We start from the raw sequence: 27,737 nt of genomic DNA, 5'->3' as shown, positions 1-27,737 counted from the left end.
TTTCCTGTGCTTCAAATGGTGGCAGAGGGGTAGGAGAGGAAACGAAGAAAGAGGTAGGAGCCTAGTGGTCTCATCAAGGGAATTCCAGGGAGAGTGCGCGCTCTGTAAATGAACATCGGGATCACGCACATGCACACAACCCCCCCGTGTTGTAGCTCTTGCTCAAGATTATAAACCCTCGCTGACTTCACTAAAACGATTTTTGCAGTTAATGGACGGACTGGATAGATCCTCTGCCCTGGAGCTTTTCAGAATCGAGACTGGCAGGCAGCTAGAGGAGCGAGGTTCCCGACATGTAAGCAGTCCACCCCAAAGCCTGTTTGATACACCTGAAGAGCTTATCGTGGTGGAAGCCTGCAGAGGGAGGCTGTCATCTGCAGCTGGCGTGATGAGCGTAGTCGGAGAAAGCATGGCATAGCTGGGTCACAAAGTTTATAAAGGAGGAGGCCCTGGAGTTTGCTAGTTTGCAAACAGAGTCAAGAGATAGTATGGAAATGATGGAGTTGGGGTTTTTTGTTTTTTGTTTTTGTTTTTTGGGGTCAGAATCCAGTTTTTCTCCTCTTACAGATAACATATCCTTTGCATAATTTGAGGTCCTCCCTTCTGTACTACCTGAAAGAAGCAGGTGCCTGATGTTACATTAGCATACTGTTTGCTGGAAGTTTTCGGAAAGATCACCGCACTGGGAAAGAGCAAGCGCGCTTTGTTCTCCAGATTCCTTCCAAAATGATAGCGGGAGGTTGGAATTTTATGCTTTAGCCTAGTTGAATAGTGCATTTTCCTCGGTCTCTTACCTTCCCTTCAGTATTTTGCTTTCGTGCCTAACCCTTCTTGTGTGCTTTGTTTCATTGCTCATACAGCTCTTGTTGGAAAAAACACAACCGTTTTTATACGTTATCAGGAGATTTTTTTTTGTTTTTAAGCATGACTAGAGAGAAAACTAACTAGCAAGTCACAGCGCTGTGTGCCCTGAGGAGTGGCTTGCAGTGATAGCTCGCGTTCCCCTACTAAACATGACCTTAGGCAGTGATATAAAAAGAGTTACAAGAGCAAGGGTGGGCTAGGAGTGAACCTTCTCCTCCGGTGATGGATAGAAAAGGACACGATCCAACCTTCGAGTGCCTTTTTACGCACAAGTCTAACGAATAATTATTCTAGCTATTGCTCCTCCGTGCTTTCCGTGCTCGCTCGAGGCACAGCCGACCTGGCTTGTGGCCTGGTTACGCAGCCTTTACTGAACAGCTTCAGCAAACTACTGTGATAACCAAGGAAGCGATTGTTTCCTGCAGGCTTGGAATTAGCCGCTGGCAAGAAGGTGGGGATCAAATATAATGACCTAACTGTTGGTGCTTAGTGGCCTTTTTTTATTATTTTATTTTTTGTTAGTACCCTTTTCGCTTAGGTTCTGCAGGCTGCGCTTAAAGGAAAAGAAACAGCTGTTGAGCTGTGTCGAAGTGTGTCGAAGACTTCAGCTATGCTGGGAAATCTTTTGAGCCCAGGYAAACCCATTCTAGAGTTTTACTGCTGTAAATACCTAGTGTAGATCCCTTATATCAGCTGAAGGATTTTTTTCCTGTGTAATTGGGTAGCTGCTTGGATTGCTGATGACACAGCTGTGCTGGTGCGAAAGCATTCGTCCAGCTGATGTCATCCAGGCAAACATCTGGAAAGCAGACAGGCCATAGTCCTTCAGGCTTCATGGGAGCAAAAGTGATGAGTTTACGTGGTATTAGTAAAGGATTTTCATATAAGGAGCTCCACTTGCTTTTTTTTTTTCTCCTATACTTCCCTGGCTGATCACATAATACAATTTTCAGTTTTCAAGTACCTTTTAGGTACTTGAAACGAAAGCAGATTTTATTTAATTGTTCTGTTGTTGGCAGTTGTATTCATTAAGGTAAGCACTAACGACACAGCTTTGTGGTACAGTGATGGTTGTGTTCAAATCAAATGTGTGGATGTGTTGCTGTATACAGGCGCTTTTGCAGGCTGCGTGTAGTGGTCGAAAGCTGCTGCTAGTTGAAACGAAGCGGAACCTTGCAGCCGGCTGACCTGGCATAAAGTACTTTCCTTGATTTCCCAGCAGCTTTTCATCCTCCTGCAAGGATGTCCTGGACCAAATAAAAGGAGTTCACGTGGTGCCTTCAAACAGAATATACTTAGGTGAAAAGCCGCCTTTGCTCGTGCTGGTTTAAGCAGTTCCTTCCCCTCTGCTGTGTGCTCGCTTACACCAGTACAGCAGAGCAGGGTAGCTGCTTAAGCCAGCTTTGCCGTGGAAGCTGTGAAACCGCACTGTCTCTTGAGCTGCCTCACTTCGGATAGTTTGGTCTCCAGAGCAGCAGGCAAGACCCAGCGAGTCCTGCGGGCGTAACGGTAAGTGTAGTCAAGGAGCAAACGCTTCCCTCTGAGATGGGGATCTCGCTTTCACAGAAGCTAACGTGCTGTGCTGTGCTTTGACGTCCCTCCCTGGTTCCTAAACAGGTCTCTCTTGCTTAGCAGAGCACGTGTTATAAGCATGAAAGGTGTCTGTGAAGCTCAACATCTGGAGGTCTTACATATGTAAAGCCTGTTGCCTATGACTTTGTAATAACTGGAAATTAAAAATACAACGTAATGTTCAACTGCAGTATAGCCTTGCGATAAATAGTCTTGCTCTCTGCTATTGAGCCGTGTGTTTATTGCCTAGTAACTTCAAGTAATCAATCCTGGAGCTTCTGGAAAAGATAAAACGGCTTTTCAAAACTTGAGGTGCCTGTGAGGCTCTCCTGAGAGAGCAGCAATGAATTAGCTCTATTAGACTTGGCAATGTAAGACCCCAAAACTTCCGCTGAAGGGGCTTTTGATTTATACCATAATACTACAAGCATTAGTAGAGACTGAACTATTAGAGACTGCATTTCCAGGAGGTTAAAATGTCCATGATGCCTTCTTTCCTTGCTTCCTTCTCTTTTCTTTATCCTGCCATTGCTGGTGAATGTGAAAAGTGAGTGTAGTTGGGTGAACGTGCAGACTTGATAGTTGCACCAGTGTAACCGGTTGCAAAGCTTTCACTGTAGCATAATTTACATCCACATTTCTGTTATACTTCATTCTGCTTAATTTTGCACCGTGGTGAAAGTAGGAGGCTTTCTGGCTGGAACTATTCTGCGGTATTTTCTCTAGTGTTACTCAGGCATGCTTATTTGCTTTTCAAGTCTCGGAAATGTCTGATCTTAACACAGTTTTAGTAGCCCGATATGTGTGTATTGAAATGGATGTTCTCAGTCAAAAAAACGAGCACTTTGATTTGTAGTGAACTTTTGGTGACTCACTGACAAATGGAAATACGCTTAAAAGGGATATAGGCTTTATGAAAATACTTCCTCGCCCTTTCTAGTCAATGCAGAAAGGTTGTCTGCAATTTTCTGGTGACCTATTTCTAATTAACATGCAAATTAACTGCTGGGTGCTGGAGACCAGGTTTGCAAATACTAAGTGCTAATGTGTATTAGGCTGGGAAATCCCCAGCATGTGTTAAAGCACCAGCACTGTCTACCTCTTTTTGCAGCAACCGGGTATTTTCAACGCTTATTTTCGGTGCAGAAATGAAATGAAGGATAGTGCTGCCTCTAAAGAAAATTGAGAGTCTCRAACCGCTGTAATGCAACTTGCGGGAGACGAAGGGACGCTTAATGTGTGAACAGGGGGTGGGAAATGTTTATGGTATTAAGAATAGGATTTTGGTGGGAGGTGCAGTGGCCCCAGTATGCAGTGCACAGTTATATGGAGGCAGAGTAGTTGCATCTGGAGGGACGGAACCAAGGCAACTTGCTTTCCAATGGCTCCTGTGCCTCATTTGGAAGAGCAAAGTCTTTAATCTTGTGTTTGAGACTTACGGCCTCCTGTAGGGAGTTATTTGTGTGTATTTCCAGGCTGGTTCACCAAAATGGGCTGTAATGAAAATTACCAAGAAGGACTGCTTTAAATATCCTCTCTGGGGGAGCTGCAGCTTTATGAAGTATTTCTTCATACTGGTGTTACTGCTTCAGTTAGTTGCCGTTTTCAGCATATTCATTAATGTTAGTGCTTGCTTAAAATTGAGTTTTTATTAAATGTTGATCCTCAGTTTTACCTTCAGTAAGCAGCTTTGATCTGACAGGTAGAGACAGTAAATTTAGTGAAGGCACATCCAAAAATGATGTTGTAAAAATAACCCCTTTGTCCTGGAGGCCTTTGCTTATTTTGCTGTCACAAAACATCTCGTCTTTCCCCTTCAGCGTTGCTGTGCCAACGTTCCCCGTTACCAGCAATTGTAACGGTGGATTTAGCAATGTTTTGGCACAAGCTGTATAAATATAATAAAACCCACCTTGATTTTTTTCAGATCGCGGCTTGTTTCTAGTGCTGGCTCAAGCAAGACGAGGGCGGCGGGGTGCAGCAGGGCCCAGAGAGGAGGTGGGACCGGGCAGGCTGCGCCCGGATCGGCTTTAGCACCCGCATCCTCCTTCGCGCCACGAAACCGCACATCGCCACCAAAGCGGCTGGACGTGAATCTGCCTGCAAAACTCTGCTAACTGTGGGACAGTGCGCTGTAGTGATAAGATTAACCTGTGTCAAAACTTGTAGCTCAGATTAGGATAAAGACTTTTAGTGAACCTAACTAAAAGGAAAGAAATCTGAAAAACTGGCGTGAATGACTTAAATTCAGGGGTGTTCTTGCATAGACTTTGTTTTTCCACTCATAGCACTTTGTTTTTTCAGGCGAGGCCTTAAATCTTCCTCCCAAGAAGAATTAAAGCATTTTGGCTCACTGCGCCTTACATTGCAGCACTGCTGCGTAGCGCCTGAAAGCTGGGCACCTTTCTCGACTCTCCTGCCTTTCTGGTGTAAAACATTGCTCTACTAATCCTACTTCCATTGAAACTTTAAAGAGAAGTTGTGGCAGAAGGATCAAGTTTTCTATTCAAATAATTGATGGATTAACTCTGATTTGCTTATCGCAAAGGGCTGTAAGAACTGGCTTCTAGCTGTGAGCCCCGCCTGCGTGAGCAGGGCTGGCTTGTTCTGACAAGGTTTCCCACCGCATAGCAGCGTTGTTTAAGGAGGCACGCTTCCAGAAACACGTGGGAAATCCCCTAGGTTTTTTAGAGTGTGCCTTAATGCAAAATGTCAGCAATCTTTGTGCTTCATCAGGAGTCGAGCCTGTGAAATGGTCTGCTCTGGTTTTGAAGCGATCCGTGGGAAATCGGCTGCTCCCCATGCGCCGTAGCTCCTTGGGGAATCTCTTCCTCCAGTTCTGAAGCCAAATTGATCGGTTGTGATAGACCTGCAAAACCTGCTATTTTGAGGTGAGCTAGGTGAGCTGAGAATAGCAGAGCTGGTGTTTGTCCTGTTAGACTGGACAGATCATGTTGCACCCCCTTCCCTAAAAGCAAATGACAATTAATCTTTTTGCAGAAGCAAACCGAGCTCTCATCCGCATACCGTTGTGCACGCTGTGTTCAGCAAGTTACCCTCTTTTGGCCCTTTTTGGAATGGAGAGGCTGGACTCGGTCAAGGACGGTTCACTGGAAAGCATATGGCTCTGTAGACAGGAATACATACTTTAATAATATATATATTTTTTCCCCCAGTTTTGCGTTCCACGAACAAGTAGAACCACTCAGGTTTTCTGAAAGCTGTTGTCTTGCTGTGCAGTAACAACAGGTTACTGGAGGACGTAGGGCTGTCGTCGCTGAAATGGTGAGATGATGAAAACCATGGGTTATACTGTGAGAAGCGGCTTTGCGAGTTCAGACGGGCAGAGGCCTTTCTTGTCTTAAACTCTTTCTAAATGCATGAACCTGCGGGAAATTACAGTGATAGCTTGTGTAGTAACAAGCCTGGAAGCCTCGTCAGATCAAATCGGGTTTCGTACTGCAGTTCTGGTCAGGTTTGGTGTAGGGGCTCTGACAACGTAGTGGTTGCCCACAAAACACTAGATGTGCAAGTCTTGGGCTCTAAAATATGATCGCAAATACAACTGATAAGGAACAAGTTAGGTTTTTTTTTACCTCTCGTTTTTTGGAGAAACGCAATACACCCAGCACAGGAAAATGTGTACAGTATGGTGGAACAGTATTGTTTTCAGAACAAAACCTGAGATTTCCTGACATTAATCCATAATTCGCTATCACTTCTCGTCCAGATTGCCTGAACAATTGGCAGCAGCTCTGGCAGGGCAGGATTTTTATTTATAAAAACTACTCTTGAGAGTCAGCCAAGCTGCTCTGTCAGCCTGTAACTCTAACTTCCTAGCAAGTTTGGGCCCTTCTTTGTTCTCTTACCATCAGAGCTGCTCCCAGGACTCGAATGTTAACATTGCGGTTGTCCTGTTGAACGTGGGAATTTTTGCTACCTTCTTGCCTCCTGTTAGGCTTTATTTGGGTATGTCTGTCTTGTGTCCAAAAAAAAAATTGGAGGGAGCAGGTCTGTGATAGCTCAGGTTGACCCAAGTTAGTCCTGCCCTTGTCCTGCCTCATTCTTCCCCGCAGCAGCGCTGACTCTTGTTTGAGTCTGTGAGCTGCTTCAGCTCAGCAAAAAGCAGAAAACTAGCCAAAAACTCCCTGCAGAAGTTGTAAGTAGAAGGTGGAGGATGGTTTGGGGTTTTTTTGCTGATGTAGTTAACTGATGCAGCTCATAGAAAGCAGGTGGATAGCTGGTGAACTGTTGTAAAACTGCAGCTTGAGTTTTGATAGGCTTCACCGAAATAACTTTAAGTACACCTAAGAAGAACTAAAAAAAAAAAAAAAAAGCAAAACAACAAAAACAACAAAAATTTTGCTTTGTAATACAGGTACATCCAAAGCTCTTACCACTGAGAATGGTTACATGGGCACTTGTATTGCCCCCGTGCATCTTGGTAATGATCCTTCTGGTGTTTCCCATTAAATGCATGTAGCAATGAAATGACAGTGCTTTAACAGTTTGAGAGGCATGAAGACACTAGGCTTGTCCAAATGCAGATTCTCCACGGTACAGTTATGCCAGTTTAGTTACGTTGAGTACTTCATGCGTATCTTAATTTGGAATTAATTGTTTTACAGTTTGTTATGGAAATAGGATAAGCTGAAATGGGAGAATTTCTCTTGTGCAGAAGTAGGTTGAACTTATTCCTCAGTATCTTCTCTGCGGACACCAATGTCAAGGCTAGTTTAGTAATTTGCTAGATTATCCATTTATAAATATAACCTTATTAATCTGGTTACTTCAGGTAATCTGGTACATGCTATGTTACAGCTACAAGTGTAAATCTAAGTTTACTTAATCAAATTTTGCAGACTTGAGGAAGCCTGAAAACGTTGCTTTTGGAATTCTTGGCCTGCGATTAAGTGAAAATTGTCTGAATGTGGCAGTTCTTAACTTGCTTTAAAGCTTTTCTGTTCTTGCTTCTTGTTTTTTAAGGGCAGTGAGGAGGGAGGTAGTACATTACTGAGCCCTGTAGACTGTCTGGGCCAGAGCAGCGAACTGTTTGTGTTGGTACCAAGCCTGGCAGCCACCGTGAGCCACACTTGCTTTCAAAATGCATCCGATAATGACATACCAAGAAAATCTTGCCCTCCTGTGCAAGACTTTAATGTCTCCTTCTTAGTGCACCATCTGAGTTAAAATGAAGTTTATAAAAATCTGCGTACAATAACTTTCCATTTGTTTGGGGGGGGGGACACCTGAGGATTGCATCCGAATGCTCGATAATCACTGGAGAAGACTTTACTGTTGGCTTTCTCCATCTGCTCTCGTTTTCTGATGTCTCAGACCCTTGATGTGTCACTGGGCTCTTACCCAAATGATGCTAATGGAGGTTAGAAGGCTCAATTCCAGTATATATTTTGCTGAGGCTTAGTTTTCACTTAAATAAATACAGGAGCATGTGTGTCGTAACAGAAGTGGTATTAGCTGTTGCCGTGCCCCATGTTGCTCCTTCGTGCACACCTACCAGGGATGCTCTTCTCAGTGTTGCCTGGAAATACCAGACTTGTTTTGGGAGATCTGGTTGTTTAATGAACCTAACACCTCTGATACTCTGGTTTTATCTTTCCTTAAAAATTGTCACAGGTCAGTCATATCTCCAGCTTCTTCTTCAGTCTGGTTGTATGGTGATCTTAAAACGCAAAGATAAATTGTTCAATAATCTGTTTGATTCCTTGTGCTTTTGTATGGAGCTTCTTCACCCAGCAACATAAAGTTACTTTCTCCCCCTGAGCAAGAACAACCCTTCAAACCTAGTCTAAGAGATGATGGGAGAGAAAACTAGTTCCTTTTGGTGGCAACGCTGACCTGTGCCTAAAGCATTGGGATTTCACCTTGTTGTTGCAAAAGTTGCACTCTTCCACCGTTCTTTTCTTTTCTTATCATCCAGATAGAAATCTGCACACAAGGGGTTTAAGCGCTCGCATCGGGCAGAAAACTGTTCAGCCGAGAATACTGCTGTCAGCTTTTCCCCTGCAAGTCCTCGGAAGTGTGTCACTGCCTCAGTTTGGACATGGTACCCACATTATGTACTTGTGCTGCCTGATTAAGAATAGACGAGACTCAAAATGTTAAAGGGAAAACGTGGAGAAAAGTGGTGGATAGGAACTTTGTTCTACTTCAGTCTAATGAACTTTCTTAAAGTCCTGTTCTCAAATGTTGTCTGCTAAGGAGATTAAGTATATTTTCCTATTGGTCATGACAAAATCATCTCTCCTCGTTAGCAGGTCCTGTAGTGAGGACTGTCTCTGGACTTTGCCATCAACATAATCCTGAAACTAGGTATTGTCTGTTGTGAATTTCCATACACTTAAAGACTAGGAATTTTATTTTGTAAATAAAGCTTTTTGTGCGGTTTGTTTCTTTGGTTGCAGTTGTGCCTCAGATGATCGGAAAACATTACTTCTTGTAGTCATAAATTTGTTAATAATGCATAACTGTATACAAACCACCAGCATTGCCTGGAGGAGAAAATATTTTCTATCAAGTGACCATTGTTACCTACATGTGATAAATACTTAAAATTCTGTTGAAGTCCTGCTTTAGGTATAACTGAAAAACCGAGATGTGGCAAGAAGTAGGTCTAGTGTTGCCCGTGTGCTTGCCTGCAGTGATCCAGGAGGCTGGGTCCTTTTAGGGCTATAATTGATTTTTGCTGTTCGTCAAAAATAATCGGGAGGAAGAATAACCAACCAATTGAACTGTGGATTGAATTCCAGCGTCTTGCCAGGTGAGAACTGTACAGCAGTGATGTTACTGGTGAGAACCGCTTGCTCTGTACCAATACATAACGCAATTCTCCAAACTGCCATAGCAGTGTAGCCTGGCAGTGACTAGATTATTACTTTTTTTCCTCTGCACTTCCCTCCCCCATTATTTTCACTGTACAGGTATTAGCAGAGAAGCTGGAAGTATACTCAGTGTTTTTAATTGTGGTTTGTCTTTATTCATAGCAGTCTAAGTAGGAGTTATGGAAACAGTAATTTGAAGGATTTGCATGCAGCTGTCTGGCTCCTCTGCATAGCAGTAAGACATTTTTTACTAACGTTTCCTTCCAGAAATCTCTTTGAGCTCACTTTTAGAATCCATTATCAAATATCTTTTTTAAAAAAGTTGTTCATCTGTGTAAAACTAGTCAGATATATTTTCTTCCTTTGCCATAAGGGAAACTGTTTCTGATCTGGCTGCTTACCATGGGGTCGCTTTAAATCCTCTGAATTACCATTATATTCAGAGTTTTAAAGCAAAATGCTTAGCTAACAACCCTATATAGCTATTGAGCTGAACACTTCAAGCTGAAAAAGCCAGTGCTTTTTGGAAAGGAGCTCTCAAAAATGTGCAGTGCACTAAAAGCTAAGCATCTGAGCCAGAGGAGACGAGTCCCTCCAGAGCAGCGTGCTGCAACTCGGAGCCCCATCTCCTCCTGGGAGCGAGGCTGAATCGGACCTATCTGACCACTGGAGGAGGTGCAGAGCCGCTACGAAATAATGCCTGTACAGGTATTACTGGCTGTTGTTTTGATCCTTTTCTCTCTCCTTCTGTTCCTGTAGATAAAACATTTTCTTAGACCAAACTCTGTCAAATGACCTCACGTCTAGGAGAGAAGCCCATGCTCACGGGAGGTCCTGCTTGGCCCTGCTGAAGACGGGGCTTGGCGCATAGGAAGGCTGCAGCGTGTGAAGCCCTTGTCTCAGGGTGACATTGCACTCAGTTGGACTGCTGCTTTCTGAATAACGTTATGGTTATTAAAAGAAGGGAATAAATCAAGGGAGGAAGGTTTTAAAGCGGACTGTTTAATCGATATGCAGTCTGGCAGGCTGGCGAAAGAGCCTTGCTTCACTACTGTAACAAGGCTTTTGTTTGCATGCTCTGAAGGCAAGCAGAATTTTTATTTGGTAGCTTGTTGTTAATCCCGTGGAAGCCTCGTCTTAGCCGTGTCTTTAAAGACATATTCCTGCTGAATTTTCTGTTAAACAAAATCCAACCAATTTAAACCTGAGTTAAAATAAACATTAGAATTTGCTTTTCTTCCAGTAATTTAAAGAAAACAGTATGATTCACCCAGGTTAAAAAGTTCTGCTGGCACTTAGTGCAGTACCACGCTGGTGCTGTGCTTTTGAAGAAATTTTGCCTAAACAGAAGACAAAAAACAAATGCTTTTAAAGTAGTTTGGGTTTATATATAGTCTCTTAAAACGACTTGTAGCTTGCATCTGCCTTTTGCTTGTACTCTGCACACAGATTCCTAAATAGCACAAATGCAGTGTGCTATGAATCAGCCCTGCCAGTGGGCTGATGACTCATTTCCTTATTGGTGCAGATGTGTATAGTAAATGTTTCTGGATAACTCTTTTCACATGAAATGCAGTTCCCCTGTGGAAAATAGACAGCAATCACTTTCATTCTGTGCACACCAATATTTGTTTCTTAAAGCCCAAATGTTAGTACTTGAAGACCACATGCTTAGTTCATAGCAAACGGTAAGTCTTGCAAGGTGCTGCATGATACTGCTTTAGGATGTTTTGGTCTAGGTTATCTTCATTGTAAAGCCTAAAAACAAGCTGCCATTTATAGCAGCGCAATTCTTCTTTTGCTAAATGCTCTGAACGTTTATTTAATCCAGTATTTCTTGTTTTTCAGTAAGCACGTCTTTTGAATGGAGTGCTCTCACCTTTTGACCAGGCAGAAATGAAGTAACACTATATTCTTCACCTCAGTAAAGGCATTAACTGTCTATGTTGGCTTAAATTTTTTTTTACATACTTGATGTATACAGCCTAGGTGTGCTTTGCTGAAGTACAGTGGTATAGCAAAGATTCTGCCATAGTAAAAATAAGTGTTAGCCATTGCATTGGATGAGTCTCCAATCAAAAACAAAAAAGCCTTTCTGATTATTTATTTATTTTTTAATGCTGCTGTTGGGGTCTACAGCTGAACGCTACACCTAGCAGTTCTGCTGTGTGCATGAGGTCCTTGTTCACTGTGCCTGCCTGTCACCTGCCCAGCTGGCTTTCCTTGGTTAGATATTTAGAACTGGGTTCAATGTTGTGATCTATGATCTGTCTGAACACAAAATCCCCAACGATGTTGTGAATCAGCAGATTTCGTCTTGCCTTTCTGGTCTCTTCCTCTTTCTTTTTGTGGCTCTTAGAAAAGAGAACCAGATGCTAGGGAAATCAATTTACCACAACAATTTTTGTGTCTCCCAGGCAGATTGATTTAAATAAGCAAGAAGCTTAGATTTGAATAATTTCAGTCTCGCTTGAACACTTAGTGATTTTTTTTTTAGTTTTCTAGTCTGGTTATATTATTTTGCAGCTAATTTTAGCTTTTATATCTAAACCTAGGAGGTTTTTTGCTGACTAAATTGATGTGCGCTGTAATTGTTTAAATGTTTGCATTTTAATGTTTGCATCTTAATGTTTCCATCTTTTTTTTAATATTGTTTAAAAATGGCAAGACGTTATCTACTGGATTACTTTTTCATGCATCAAAGCTGCTCTTGGATAGAAATGGAAATTTAATTAAAATGCAGGACAGTATTGTTAAAGTAGAGCTGAAATGCTGGACTTAAATACTAGATTAGAAGAATTGTTTTACATGGAGAACTTCTTAAACTTGTATATATATCAATATAGCTTTCTGGTCATTATGACCTTTGAGAGTCGACAATAGGTGACTTTTTTATAGATTAGGAACCAGAAAAAATAATTTATTTTTTTTCTTCCTATGGGATATTCAACTTTGAGATACTGAAGCGAATGCAGTTGTCACTGAGAACCTCTTTTGGCCGCACATGCAGAACAGGCTTATGTTTGTCAAAAGTTGTTCATCACTTCCAAAAGGAAGAAACTAAAGGTTGAAATGGCAACATGTTAGCAGGTTCCTGAGCTATATATTGATGGCTTTAATAAAGAATAACCCATGGTGAGTCCCCTGTGACTTAGCTGCCCTGTTGCTACTGCTCCAAGAGATGTATTTTTTCACAAGCGTCTTTGGATTTTGAATCTGGTGTGTCTGCCTGATCTTGTTTCCGAAGTTGGCGTTTACCTGACTCTGTTCCAACCTAGGATCTCTGTTCCTTGGAGCTGGTTTCCTTAGCGCGTTCCCCCTGGATTTGTAAGTTATGCTTTTGGTGGTATGGTTTTGCTCCCTCGTTTTTTGTTTTTCAGCATATGTAGAAAGAGAACTAGTGCTTCAATTCCTCAGTCAAAGAGGGGGTAGTAGCTACCTTATCACAGCGAAGGCCGCTGTTGGTGGGTCAGGACTGGTTTCTTTTGTGGGACTCTCTACATTTAGCTGTAGTTCATATTTCTGAGGAGAACAGCAAAACGGGTAGTGGGACTGGTTTAATTGTGAACGTGCCGCCCAGGGTGCCCTGCTCTGCAATTTTAAGGTTTGAAACATCTTGTGTGCCTGCTAATCAGCACTTCGTAGTGACGGAGGACAGCAAATTGGTGGGCGATTGTTCTCGACTATCATTTGTGGCAAACTGCGCTCGGTACTGCTCTCCGAAATTACCTCCTGAAAGGCAGGAGAGCACAGGGAGTGGGAATTCTTTTGAAACACATATTTCCCGACAGCTCTTCTAATATGTGAGGAGCTCTAAATGGAAGCAGGACAGCGTGCGGTTTCTAGGACTGTCTAAAAATAGCCTCCAGGCTTTTCCTCTGGAGTTCAGCTGGTGATGCTGAGAATCTAGCGAAAGCGATCCTGTGTGGGCAGGCACGAACGTCTGGTTGGAGAAGTCCTTTGAACTGGCAAGGCGGTGTTTAGTTCTCTGTCGGGGAATGTGATGCTGCCCGCAAGCCTTCATCGCGGGCTGTGCTGTAAACCTTAATGCCCATTAACCCTTTGTGCTTATGGCAGTACTCCTCCTTAAATGAGTTTATAACAACTTTTGTCTGCAACTTTTGCCTTTGTGTTGTAATAGGCAGGATGTGCCTTTTTTTGAATAACCGGAAAGTTTGGTTTCTGAATATTTTGACGGAGAAGTTTGTTTAGGAAAATTCAAGTGACTAATCTGGGAGGTTAGCTATTTTCTGACCTAGTTAATCTCTTCAAGTATTTTAAAACCCAAACTTTTGACCCTTGTAAGTCGTGTCAAGTCAAGAGCTTGCGTGCAGCATGGCTCTTCTCAGCTTCCGCATGCTACACAGCATGAGAAACCTGGAAATGTTTGACACTACAGACTTCTCAGATGTTGCAATGTGTCCTAACAGTATTTTAAATTGCTATTCCCATAGCGTTCAGATGCCGCAGGCCACCATGGTGTTCGCTTGGGTGGTACCTGAAGGATTTTCCGTTGAGCTTGCCAGTGAAATGTTACGATAAAGTAAGAGATTGTGGATGCAGCTAAGGGAGGGCGCAGACACCAGTGCCTGGTGGCCGCAATATAGCCCTCAAGCCATAAATTCTGTCACGTTTTGGCTGGTACCGGGACCAAACTGACCTTTACAGGTGGTGATAAAGGGGTGTGATGATGGTTAACCCTGAAGCATGAGAACTGCAGTCGGGTATCGTGCCCCGTTGTTGCCCTGCTCGGAGTCCTTCTTTACTGGCCTGCTACTGTGGAAAAGAAATGAAGGATATGTTGAGACCCTGCAGATCTTCTGAAGAAAATTCCAATGTTTTTTTTTCAAATCTGACTGTTGGAAGTGGCTGGAGACTACCTGCATGAAGGCTGCTCCTGCTTTTTAGGGCCACTGGTGTAGCACACATTTTTTCAGGAAGGTGGCTGGACTAACAGCCAGAGTCCAAAAGACTTCCAGCTTGCAGGAAGCCTCTTAGTAGGTCTTCCCCCCTGCTTTGGTGTTGCAAGATAGACAGTTGTAGCAAAAGAGATGTTGAATATTGTAAGGGAATTCAGGGAGGCAAACGTTATGTGGAAAGCTAAAACACTCCCTTTCTTGTAGCAGTAAAGAACGTGGCCTTGTAGGTGTGTGCAAGAACATAACGGGGAGAAGATGGGATGAAGAGAAGTGGTGTAAGCACAGCAAGTGCTACAGGGCTGGACTGTCTGCCATCAGAGCAGGACTGTGGTTTGGCATTACACTTTTACATCTGGAAGGGGGGAGGGAAAAAAAAAGCCTGCTGGAATAGGGCACTAGTGCTGGATACTGTGCAAGAACTTGCAGGCCTATTTATACATTTATAATGTCCAACAATTTATGGAAGCACTGATGCTATGTGTAATCATTCCTTTATTGCTCTAATGTGACATACTGATAACTATCCTAGAGGTACCTCAAGACTTATTCTGTTTCTAGCCTTAAAGAATTGAGGAGGAAAGGAGAAAAAGAGTAGGGCTCTTACTTCTCTCCTTTAGGACACCAGTAAGACTTCAAAATAAAAATATTCTTGTGGTTAACGTTGGAGCAACTTCTTTGAGGTATTTGATTTTCATTGCCTCTAAGTAGAATAGCTGACAGGAGCTAAAATTAGTATAATTCGCTTCCCACCTGTTTGGATGCTTGTCTTATTTTGGTTCTGAGGTGGAATGTGTGAATATAAATCAGGATTAAAGCACTGTTGCTCTTGCCCCTGAAAGATAGGCATATGAGATGCATAACCTGTCTTGGTGAGGACAGAAGCTCTGATTGATTAGACAAATGTGCCCTGTTGAAAGGATGATGGTGGGGCAACGCTCCAGAGCGTCTTGGGGAAAAATCTTCGGGAGCAATCTATGGCTTTCAGTGTGGAAAATAGAAGTCATGAGGCCACAGGTTGAATAACAAAGATAAATGTGAATATTGGCTAGTTGTCTATTTAGAGCATTTTTTGCTGTTTATACTGAATGAAGCAAGAGCCTTTGGTGTGGGAAGGAAGCATGGTAATGATCAGAGATGCTATCCAAGCGCACAAGCACTGGGAGGAGAATTAAGGTGTCCATTAATCATAATTGTCAGAACTTGATTGCTTTGCTTTGCAACATAACACTTGATTATGCTGTGGGAGCAGGGACAGGAGTAAGTGGAGCAAATCTCTCTGAAACCTGAATTTGGAAGTGCTGTACTTTGTGCCTTGGGACACATGCTAAATTGTAGCTTAGTATGAACTTTTCTCTTAGCTTCCGTACAAAGCTAATTTACCAAGGATTTCTGTAGCTCCAGACCTTGTGCATCCAGAATGTTATTCCCTGGATAAGCAAAGGAGGACGTTTAAGACAACGTGGTCCTCTTGGGAGTTAGGGCTCTGCCATGCTAACAACCTTCTATTTTGCATAAAACTGAATCTTGCTTATGAACTCTCCATGACTTTTTGGAGTTTTGTGTAAAGTTAAGCTTAGCCTGGGTTCCTGCAGAGGAAGTACAGTTGAAAGATGTGCAGCCTCTGTATTGAGAATGAGAGACGAAGTTGGACTTACTAAGAGTTGATGATAACACTCATCTAATAAGTGCTTTTTCATTAGCCGTTGCTCTGGAATTACATGCCTGGGGCTCCATTCCTTTCCTAGCTACACTCATTTCTTCTTCGCATCCCCTTGTGAGACACTGCACAGCACTGGTGAAAGCTATACTGTTGATTGGGCCTCTTCATTGGAAGAGTTGCTCTGGGACGTTTCTGGTTTGGGGTTAAGGCAGAAAGTCTTCCTGGAAGGTAGTTTCAGAGGCAGGTTGCCTCAGTGTGGTTGCATCTTTGCTTTAGCAGATATATGGACTTGATAATGCTGAAGGTGGAGATCCTGCTGTGCTTTCCCAATATTGGTGCTGGTCAGACTCCTCTAAGAGCCAACTCTTGCTAGCCTGGCAGAAAACTCTAAAACAGCAATTTTTCTGCTGAATTACTGGGGGGTTTGGACTCTTCCATGAGCCGGAGCCAGCAGAAGAAGAGAGGAAGAGGAAGGCTGAGCAGAATCCTCCCTACCTTCTGTATCGGATCTGTTTAGCAGTCTTCAACAACTTCACCCTAATCTTTGTAACGGCTCTCATTCTCTTTTCTTCCTCTTTTTTTTTTTTTTTTTTGACACTACCAACGTCCCTGCCTGTGTTTAGATCTTTGGGAAGTTTTTTTAGTGTTGTAGGATAGCTTTCCAGGCCCAGATGCAGCAACGTCCTTGCTTTATCTGGTTCTCTGTGTCGGTGCTATGCTTGGTAGCAGAGCTCTGCTGTGGAGGAGTGTTATGGGAAACATTATATCGGGAAACATTATATCTGGAAACRGCGCTGCCAAACTTTTGTGGCAAACAAAGAATTTCAGTGTCTGTCTTGCTCCATGATGCATCAGAACTGGCTGGAATACCTCCAAGAGGATGATGAGAGGGGAGTAAGGGCAGAACAAATAGAAGCATCTGTGATGAGTTTGCTTTGATCATGCTGAGTGCTAGGCATATTGAGATGCACGGACTGGTGCTGAAAAGAAACAGGTCCCTGCTAAGAGGGCTTAAGGGCTCGGAAGTCCCTCGTGCAGGGGGAGACAGAAGCAGCAGGGACAAGAATAGCTTGGGTGTGTTTTGCACACAGCTTATCACTTTCTGCTTGGAGCAGCTGTGGCAGCAGCAAGCCTCAGACAAAAACCACCTTGCAGCTTTTTGCAGGAATAGCTGGAAGAAAATGACCTGCTGGTAATAAAGGATCACAATCAAAGATGTTTGTTTTATGTGAGGTTAATGGAATCAGTGTATTTGCTTGAAATGCACCATAAAGTGTGGTCACTTTTCATGCTTTGGAAATAAAACTTGATCATTTTCTGTCATTTTATTGCACTGGGTATTTGCAAGAAGAGTGATTTCTACCACAGAGAAAAGGCATATAGCTTACTTAAGACTTTGTTCTGTGACAAGCAAATGTGAGCCAAGCAAAAAGTAACCAATTATTAAAATTTTACTGGGCAAGACTCACTTCATCCTTGGCCTTTTCTTCCCTGGCTTTTGGGCCAGACATTTAATACGTCATGCTGGGATTTTGTTTTAATTTATTAGCTGGTCTTGCTTTGTGACAATCTTTTCTGAATGAACATACTCATTTTAATGTGAAAAGACTTCTTGGAGGATATGCTATGTCAGCATAGGTGGAAAAGTCTGTGGAATCTAGAATTCAGTTAAAACAGTGAAAAAACTTCCTTACAGAGCTTGGAGTCTGGGGTAGTTTGCTACTTGTTCTGCTTTGGGGAGGGGGGCGGCTGAAGAAATTGCTCTTAGTTCTGATGGTTTTTTTTTTCTCTTTTATAGTATATATACAAAGTTCTGTATACATTCAGGAGATGGTTGTTAGGTATTTGTATATAACTTGTATTGCAGTGTTAGGCACTAGGAGTGCCTAACCAAGGTGAAAAATAATTATGCAATCAAATGCTTTGCAGCACTGCAGACCTAAGCTTCTCCCTTGCAAACAGAGAGCTTATTTGTGTGAAATAACCAAAGTGTATGGAAGCTAGGAGCTTGATATATCATGCACCAGCATGAAGTTATGTACGGTATCGTGCTTCAAACTGACTCTTTTATAAACATGAACGATCAAGTTTAGAGGCTTCTTGCTGACACGACAGCATGTGGAGTTTTTTTAGTGCTAACAATTCACTGGCATTAGAAAATACTTCAAATGCACCTTAGCCAGTTTAACTTGTATTATTTACTAAGCATAACTGAATTACAGAGTCTTTTCTCATCTGTTTTGGACTTGAATATTATCGCCAGTTTAACTTTATCACACATGACTCAGTATTGCAGGATGTGTGAAAATGGTTTACCACTGCCGTATGCTTGCTGGCACAGCACTCCAGCAGGTTTGAAGCATGAGGGTTTGTGTGTGTGGCTTTATWTTATTTTTTATTTTTAAAGCCATGCTTTTTTCTTGCCTAGAATATTGTATCTGTTCATGTTTCCCCTGCCTATTCCATATCTAGCGGTTAACTTGGGAAGAGGATTGGGTTTGGATCAGGTTTCCTGGACTGTAGCTCCCCCAGATCTCTCCTTGATCTCAGCCTTGCATCCAGCCTCTACGCTTTTTGGGCATCATAAGCCTAGATAGCTTGGTACTTGAGGGTCGAATTGCCCACCTTACTGTGAGGTTTCCCAGCCTGGCAGGGTGTGTTCGATGCAAAGGGATTGCTGCTGGCTGTGGGAAGGCATAGCCAAGAAGTCATTTTCCCCTTCATCAGCTTGATAGCCTCCTTGGTGGATGCTCTAGGTCTGCAGGCTCTACCGTATCCTTACAGGTAGTGTTGATAAATGTTTGTCTGTTTAAGTGAGAGTGGCGAAATGCAACGCTGGCGAAGAACTGAGCTGCCCGTATTGTGTATGCGCTGTGCTCTGCAGTGTATCGTTCATGTGACAGTGCAATAAATGGGGAAACCCTCACACGCTGGCTGGGCTTGTACCTGCCTTCTCTTTTATTGGAAAGTAGCTGCTTTGATTGGCTTCCTTTCCTAATTGACTGGTTTGATCTCTTTGCAATCTATTTCTGAATTTTGGGGAGAGCGCCCCTGCTGGGTTCCTCCTGTCCACAGCCAAATTCCCTCTTATTTTGTTGGTTTGCTCCATACTGGTTCTTGTTGATTCTTGCTTGAGTCAGTCCAAAATGCATGGTCCTCAATGCCTGAAGCTTATCCATAGTTAATATGTGCTGAGATACGGCTCATCATTCTTTTCCAACAAGTGCACCATTACTCTTGCCTCAAAAGGATAGTAGAAATGGCTGTCGTCATCCCGTTTTCCCGGATTTAAGAAGAGATTAAGATCTGGCAGTGAAGGCGCTTGTGCTGTTGACTTCAATCTTCTATTTGCATGACATTTGCAAGGCAGTGAGGAAAGGAAGGTCAGGCAGCTGCTGGTGATTAAACCAACCCTTCAGACAATTCTTCCAAGACCTTAGTGTTTCATCTGCAGTAGCTGGTTATGAATCTTGCCTGCCGCCTTTTCAAAATCTGGTGACGTGAGTTGTTTTTTAGGACTTRAGGAAATGAGAAGACCAAATCAAGCCCATTCTGTATATACAGCTGGAAGGGACTCTGTCTCTCAAACTGTTGGGGTGACAGTAGCTGCGTCCCAGGTGGTATCTTCACTAGATGTTAATGCCCGACACTGGCTGGCTCATGATATAGCTATGACTAAATAAGCATTGCTGGGTACCAGCACGGCAACAGTCTTTCTGAAGGTAAAACATCAATGCCTTGCGCCTCTTCTAGGCTTGGTGGTAGCTGGCTGATTTGCTGGGTGGTTTTGACCCTGTTTTCTCTCCGCTTCGGCAGAGTTCTTTAAAATAGAGATGGCTGCTTTAAAAGGCTGTCGTGGCTTGTTGTTTCAGTGAGTTGAGAGCTGGATGAAAAAAGCTGCCTTTAAACACAACAGTGCTGATCTCAATCTTGTGATGACACTACTTCATACAAACCTTTGCATTTCTCTTTAGAGTTCACAGTGCTAGTTCAGTATGATTTGTACCTGTTATATATGGTTGAGTTGAGAGAAATGCTTTTCCTGTCTGAGTTGCCTATAGCTGGTATTTGTCCTAAACTCTGCTTTTTCTGGGAGGTAGGAAGCCATATCCATAATTTGGAATATGAGCATTAGTGTGTGAAGAAGTCTGTGGAGAGCTTTAGAGAAATGCAAAGAGATGCCCACCAAAGCTGCTAAGCAGCAAGAGCTTCTGGGAGCCTAGAGGGGTGTGTGTTTTCTGTAAAGCCCATTTTTAATCCTTCARTTAGGAGATTTTAGAGGAGTCCTTCTGGCTCACTAATTAGAACGTCCTTGTTTCCATCAGCTTTCTTCCCTAAAATGCCTTGACTACCATGAAGTGCTGGTCTCCGCTGTTCTGTTCCTTCCCCCCCGCCCCAGGGATCTGAGAGCTTTCGTGTTTCTCAAGCTAACTGCACGGGAATGACACAAGGCAGCTTTTCTTGCTCCTCAGCTTTTCTTGATAGTAATTTGAAGCTGACCTTTTTTTTTCATGCCTGTTACTTACTATGCAAGTTTTTGTATTGTTCGAAAACTGCTCGTGTTTGCAAGTTCTCCTGAGTGAACGTAGCAGATGGAGGGCCACAGAATATCCCCTTTGAAAGGGAGAGCTGGTAGGGGTTGCACTGGGGAGGCTTGCTTTGTATTCCCCTTCCTCAAAATCAATCCTTCAGTATATGAGACATGATAAAAATTGATTTTTTTAAATTTTGCTTCACATAAATTGGGAGGATCAGGTCAAGAGTGGCCCTGTACCTGTCTCTCCTACACTTCTCTTGCGATGGTAAGAGGAAAGGAGCTAGTAGGTGGTCATCTTGTTCCACATCTTGTTCCACGTTTACAGGGTTATCAGCTAGGTTTTGTGCTTTTGTGCCTTTAGTACTGCACACAGTCAGTTTAGTCTTTAAAGATCAGATAAGGTCTCATTTAACTTGCCTTACTGTTCCCAGAAGAATAAGGCTTGATTTTTGCAGAGCTGAGGTTTACTGCAGAGTACAGGGAAGACTGGTGTTTCAATGCTGTGTATTTCAATAAAAGCTTGCTTAAATTTCCAGCATTAGTGAGAGCCAGTCTGTTATCTTCCTGGGTGCATCTAAACATAGGAAGTGAACCTTAATCCTTGGTGGGCTGGAAGCAAAGGTCCTGAGGCTGGAGGATGCAGAAATGACTGAAGTGGCCAAGGAGCATTTTTGGAAAGCGCTCTCTGGCCCTTACAAATTCTTTGGCTTGCCAGACACGTTCGATCAGCCTTGTCCACTACAGGAGAAGGACAGGGCTAGCCTATATCCTTTCACAAAGAAACTGTCCTTGACTGAAAGACTGAGACAGCAGCTTCAGTCGAGGGCATTCTGATGCTTTGCTTCTGAAATGAGCTCAGCTTGAGACTTCCAGCTGTTGCTGAATGATTAGGATGGGTGCAGAAAATCCAGGAAAAATCACCTTGTAAGCAATAGGTATTGGCCTTAGAGGGATGCATCTTTGGATACCTTCTCGTCTTAGTTCTGAGTTTCGAGCATCAGTTCTGCAGTCTGAGAATAATGAGCAGGCTTCTACTAGCCATTAAAAAGGGTAATTTTGACATTATCAGAACTCTGGGAGATACTGTTTTAGATGGCGGCAGCCTGAGCAAGCTATAATTAGTTATGTGATCCTTCAGGTACTGTTTGCTACTTGTATTCTAACTGGAGAGGTAATTTCTGCTACTTCCTGCTACACGAAACAAAAGTGCTTTAGTTACTAATGGTGGTAGTTAAGGACTTGGAAGCCTCTACTCTGCTCCCTTTTCTCCCATAAACTTCTGTTTGCTTACTCCAAAGCAGCAGTAGTGCAGGTGTTGGCATAACATGTCATGCAGCAGGCAAACACTCGGACCGAAAAACTCGCTGGGATGTCGGCTGTTTGCTTGCGTTCTGAACCTTTTTGAATGCTAGTTCCCTCCTGTCAAATAGCTGAGGCCTGATGTGTTAGCGTCAGTGATGTTTTGGGCTTTTGAACGGATTTGAGTGACTGCTGAAGAGCGTGTCTGTCATGTTGAGCATCAGTGGAAATCAACTCTGACTCAGGTTGGTTTGGTTTGGGGTGTTTTTTTTGTTTTTGGGTTTTGGGTTTTTTTGCATGGATAAGATGGGCAGATGATGGTGTCCTGTTTGTTCTCTGTTTTGCAACAGAGAAGGGTTAGGCGTTTGTGCAAGTTTAGAAGGGCTCTGCATTGTGAGAGGGCAACTCGGGCTGAAAGGAGGAAAAGACGATTTGCAGTCGAAGCCGTTTCCCAAAGCGGCTCCCTTTGGGGAGTTGGTGTCTTCTCTCGAACACGTTAATGAGTGTAGACTGTGCGCGTGTACTTGTCACTTGGATTGTCATGAGGACATAGCAGTATCTTCATTACTTTAGAATCAAAAATGCAGTAAATATCTTGAAATGATGTGTGAGTGTTGGATGTTATCAGTATCTTGGTGTAAATCTCAGGTCTGTCTCTTTTTCCTCTTTCAGATGTATGGATGAAACTTATTATTTTTAAAAAAAAACCTCTTCTATCGCATCCTTGTTTTCCCACAGATGCTTTTTGCCTTCTGAGTTCAGGCAATTGGGCCAAACACAAGTACATCTGTTATGTCTTTGCGTTGTCCACATAAATGCAAGTGCTGTGCAATTTGCATGCTGTAGAGGAGGATGTCTAAAGTGCCTGCTATTTCTGTCTTTTTGGTGCCTAGGTATCATCACTCTTATTATGCAGTTCTTAAAATTTCCTATTGCTTATGTCAAATTGTTTCTTAAGATGAAAAAGGGTTGACAGTGTATTAGTTTCTACAAGTTGATATTCCTCTGTATGTTAAGCGCATCGTGTCAGCAGTGAACTGATGCTTCTTTTTTTCTTTTTTTCAGCCAGATAATGAAATCTCTTCAGACTGCAATCATGTAAGTATTGCTTTGCTTTATTCAGTCTCTACTGATTGCATTTGCACCTTCCTTCCCTTCTCAGCCCTGGATATTTTGCATAGAGCTTGCAGAAGGAGTCGGTATGCATTTGAGTTCTGGATGGCCCTACAGTGGAAGACAACCAACAAGACAACTCCTTTAACCCAATATAGCCAATACAGCTGTACTGGAGTCTGCAGAATGGAACGTAGCGAAGCTCTTTATACACTGTACTTCGGTATCAAAGAGGAAGAGAGCAGACGTCTTTCCTATTTTAGGGGTGGAGGGTGGTTCCCGTGAGTTACTGGGAGCAATGCAATGTGCTCTTTTGGGGAAAGATGTGAGCAATACTGAATTTAAATGCTCTTTAATTTCAGCTGTTGAAGATCAAGCCTTCTGTATTGCTTTCACAGCTGCTAAATTCTTAGGCGCACTTGGAAAATGCTGGGAGGGGGGTGTGATATTTAGAGGCAGTTTGAAGCACTTGGCTGGTTTTAGAACAAATTTCCTCCCATCACCTTATTTAACAGTGAGCAAACTGTTAGCCAGTTTTCAGACTGTCAAGCTGGCGCATAAAATCCTGAGATCTACCAGGAAAAAGTGATCAAAGCTGCAACTGGTATTAGATTTCCTTTGTCTTCTCTCATTGGCATTCTGGTAGGATCCACCACATCAGGATCCTTAATTGTTTGCTTAGCCCTGGACATGAACAGACAAGTGCACACCTCGATGACGGGCTTCGTTTCTTGTGTTTAAACTGCTATATTTTGGTTTATTGTTGGAAGATATATTCCAGAAATAAAACCCAGCCAYGCTGTACAACTGGTAATTTCCGACTGTGTTTATAAATTAACCTTTAGCACTGTGCAGCCTGATTTCATGGCAGTCATAATTCTGTTGCTGCGCAGGGCTGTACAAGGTGAAGGGCATATGATGTTTCAGGCTTTAATTTTTCATGTCAGTTTTATTTTGGTTTTTGCTTTTTTTAAAAAAAAAAACCAAACAAATAAGATTTAGTATTAAAATGTATCTGACATAATCCATCAGTTATGCCAACAGAAATTACCTGAATGAGGAAGAAAATGAGGATTTTAGGAATCAAAATTGGACCTTTCTTCTGTTGGATTAAATGGCAACTTCTTTGCTGCAAGGCAAATGTTAGGCCATGTGGATTATAGAAGCCATTCACAAATAGGGAGTGTGGGCAAAGTCTTAGCTTCCCAGGCAGAAGCTGATGGGGAATGATTGAAAGATGGATCACAGAGAGAGGTARTTCCACATGCAAACAATAATTTCTTTGCCTCTTTCTGCAGCCTTTGGGAAATATTTCTCCTGGGAAAACRTTGCCTACATTTTGTGTACAATTCAAATTCCATAATAAAAGTGTGACCATACTGTTTACCATTTTGCTATTAATTTGATTTTCTCACAAAGGTAGGGTAGTTGAATTGAATTTCAAAACCTGCTTAACCTTTATGTTCATTTAAAATGTTTAAGTGTAACGTAAGTTCCTTGAGGAGAAAACTCTTGAGCTAATAGAGGTTCTCTTGGGCAAAAATTTCACCTATTAATTTGCTGAGGTTTAGCTATCTTGTCTTGTGTTTTTCACTTTGGTGCCTCGGGGAAATCTGGGATGTGTATATACATGTAGAGTGTAACTTGCCCAAAATTAGATGCATTAGATCATTGTGCAAGAATTAGACTTTTAAATGAGCTAATCTCTGGCTTCTAGAGGAACAGTCATCCTTACTGAGGCATTTTGCAGTCTGACGTCTAGGGTATTGTGCTCAGCAAGATGGAGAGCTTGTAGGTTTAGCGTATGTCTGTGTCTAGTCACAGCCCTGCACAGAAGGAAGTGAATAAAGAACCACCTGCGTTGTCAGCKTCCTTTTATGATAAATTTTTGTTAGGTTTTCAACATGACATCTGCTCGTGTTGAGGATGTCCATTTTTTTTGTTAGATCACACGTGTTGTGCAAATAAGCCATAACGCAGGATGCTGTGGTGGGCTCAAGATGTTGCTAAATACGTAGCAAGTTTGGGCTTTCATTGTTTTATCCTTCAGTTATGAAATTGTCTTCATTAGATATATTTTCTTTAAATGGGTCAGCTCATGACCTTATGGAGAGAGCTTTGGCAGTCTGAATTTCTTCAAGATGAGAAAGTTATTGTGGAAATAGTTGTCGTCAAGGAGATTTTGCGTTGCATTGATTATTGCGCCATAGAAAGATGATACAGATTTGGAATAACTGATGTTTCATTCTTTTCTGAAACAAAATATCTATTCTTCTTTCTCAATGGCAAGCTCTTAAATCTTCTTCCTACAAATTATCTCTCTCCAGCTCTTATGGAACTACAAGCTGAACCTGACTACAGATCCGAAGTTTGAATCCGTGGCCAGAGAAGTCTGCAAGACCACTATTGCTGAGGTGAGCCAGAGAAAAGGAACGGCCGCTGTTGCGACATTGGGGGATTTTCCATTTCTTTAGAATCTCTGTAGGGTGGTGAGTGAGAATAATGTTTTGGGGCTTGGGGAAACTCTAGCCTTAGAGGTCACATTCCTGGGCATACATACTTCATGCAGACTTCTTCCAAAAAAGTGTAAGTCTAGTTTTGATTTTTTTTTTTTTTTTTTTTTTTAATCTAACAGAAAGGATAGGCACACAGACATAAATAGTGAGCCAGCATACTTTTTTATTCTAAGTTCAAAATGAATTACTCCAGGGACTCTGGGTCTTGAAAGTAGGTTTCCTTGGGAGAGAATTGGTTGCATGAATGGCAGATTSTCTCCCCAGCCTGTTTGCATCAGCAGTTTATTTTCCGTAGGTCTAGCTTTCAGCAGTGCAGACTTGCTTGTCACACCAGCCTGTTAGGCATGGGCAATGTGGCAGCGCTCAGAGTAGATTTAAGATGAGTAATTTCCCCAAGGCCTCAAATGTTTGGAATCACCTACGTTGTTCCCTTTTCTTTACAGCGTTTTCAGTTAATTCGAGAGGAGCACACAAAGCAGTCTGGCTCCAAAAGTTTGGGAAATAGTAGCGTAGGTGAGGGGTACTCAATAGCTTGTTCTTCCTACCCTGTTTGGGCTTGTGCTTCCACTTCTTTTAGTACCATTTGAGKTGCAGTAACATTAGTGGGAAAACATAATTTAGAAAGCTAGAAGATTAAACAGTGGTGGGAAAGCAGCTCACATTCAAGATTATGCTGTGTTTGGAGTTCGGTAGCTCCCAAATGAAAGCTCTGCCAAATCTATTGAATCCCACTTTTTGCAGTCAAGGAAAGACAAATGTTTTCTGTTTGCAACTTTGTTTTATGTCGTAGAACTGCTGCAGAATTTTTACAGCCTAGACATTCTTGGAAATGCTCCCCTAACAGTGTGTTTAGTTACTGGTTTTGTACATTGATGATCTGGTATCGTTGTAAACGTTGCGCACCAAATCTTGGATACGGTCTCTAAATGCAGTGGGAAAAGCACAGAATTTTAGCTGTACGTTAATCACCAATATTTCTCTTATATAATTTGGTGGTGAATGATGGCCTGAACTGGTATTTTGCTATTTGGTGAGTAGTTTTCATTAAAAAAAAAAAAAAAAAAAAAGTTAGATAAGTAATAGTAATCGTATATGCTTGATCAGTTGATCAATACTGATAAATGCTGAGGCAAGTGCATAAACCATTCCACTGAACAGATTTTAGTAGAAATGCCTTAAAATCTTTAAGAATTAACATGCAGAGTACTTGCCTCTCAACACTTTTRTTTAATTCGAACTAACAGGTAGGTATTTTCCTGTTGTGTGTTTTTTAGAACAAAGTACAGCTAGAAGAATAAACTCTAGTGATAGTCACCTGGGAATTAGTGACTATCTCAACTGGGCGCTTGCTGAAAAGTCCCCTTTTAATATTATCGGCTAAATACCGATTTAACGTGAATGTCAACATCTTTCTCAACTGTTACAACTTTATAACTTCTGGCTATAATTTTAATCCAGAATTATGGTTGGTTACCAGATGGTGGTGGTGGCTTTAGAAGTGGCCAGCCAATAGCACATGTGATTGCTTGATCTTTTACCCAGTTCACTGACTGGGGCCGCAGAGCTCTGGATCTGTTTCCAATGCCAGGCTCTTCTGAAAGCAGCATGTTGCCATTGAGTGCTGGTTTGGCTCATGATACTTCATCTGAAGTAGGGCCAAACCAAAGACGTAGTTTTTGCAGAGGAAGCTTGCTCAACTCTCTCCCTTTCACCCTGCAATGAATCGCATGTGTTTTTGCTTAAAATAAAGATGTGCTTTATGCCTTCTCTGTAATAGTAAAATCAACTTTTAGCTACATTTTTCTAATATGGATTAMATAGAAATAAGTCTATCAGCCTACATCTGCCTTCAAGTCATGTTTTTAAAATGTTGCATGTTTTACTTGATAAATAGAAAGTAATTGCTTCATAAACTGAGGCAGAAAGATTTATTTTATTCACCTAGGGTGACCTGTATTCATTCTTGTTTGAATTAGAGCATCTCTTTCTAGCAATATCTTCCCCTCCAGTATAAAGATTCCCACTTGGTATTGGAGAAACCGAGAAAATGGTTCAGTCTGTGCTCTCTTAGTGTTGTCCCTGTTTGGTATCTGAACAAGCCCGGCTTACTGATCGTCGTTGGTCTCCTTTTAGTTTGATGAGCCCTTTACTATCTGTACAGGAACAAAACTTTGTAGTCAAGTCAACCCATGTATCTCTTGCTTGAAAAACTAGTTACTGGACTCTAGTCCTACTGTAAAGTACTCTTTCATTCTTATGGCTTCATTTTTCAGCATCCTCCTTTAATAGGGGACACCAGAATTGGGCAAGGATTTCAGCACAGGGTCTTCCCGGGGTTCAAAAGCGGCTGTGTAGTCTTGACGCTCCTTGGAGCACAGAGCAAGGCGTTGCTCTACTGCTCCCGATTTCAGTATT

The 27,737-nt window shown here is 42.3% G+C and overlaps 1 protein-coding gene across 1 annotated transcript in view; it reads left to right on the top strand.

Moving 5' to 3' along the window:
* Positions 1 to 22,692: 22,692 nt before the first annotated feature.
* GLG1 (golgi glycoprotein 1) overlaps positions 22,693 to 27,737 on the top strand; it is a 48,651-nt gene continuing 43,606 nt past the window's right edge. Inside the window, exons 1-2 of the mRNA XM_026088589.1 lie at positions 22,693 to 22,791; positions 25,134 to 25,220. The gene's annotated coding sequence lies outside the window, so the exon portion shown is untranslated. The remainder of the gene's footprint in view (positions 22,792 to 25,133; positions 25,221 to 27,737) is intronic.

The sequence above is a fragment of the Apteryx rowi genome, unplaced genomic scaffold (assembly GCF_003343035.1).
Source record: "Apteryx rowi isolate R43461 unplaced genomic scaffold, aptRow1 scaffold_776, whole genome shotgun sequence".
NCBI lineage: Eukaryota > Metazoa > Chordata > Aves > Apterygiformes > Apterygidae > Apteryx > Apteryx rowi.
This window is presented reverse-complemented; position numbering and strand designations above follow the sequence as displayed.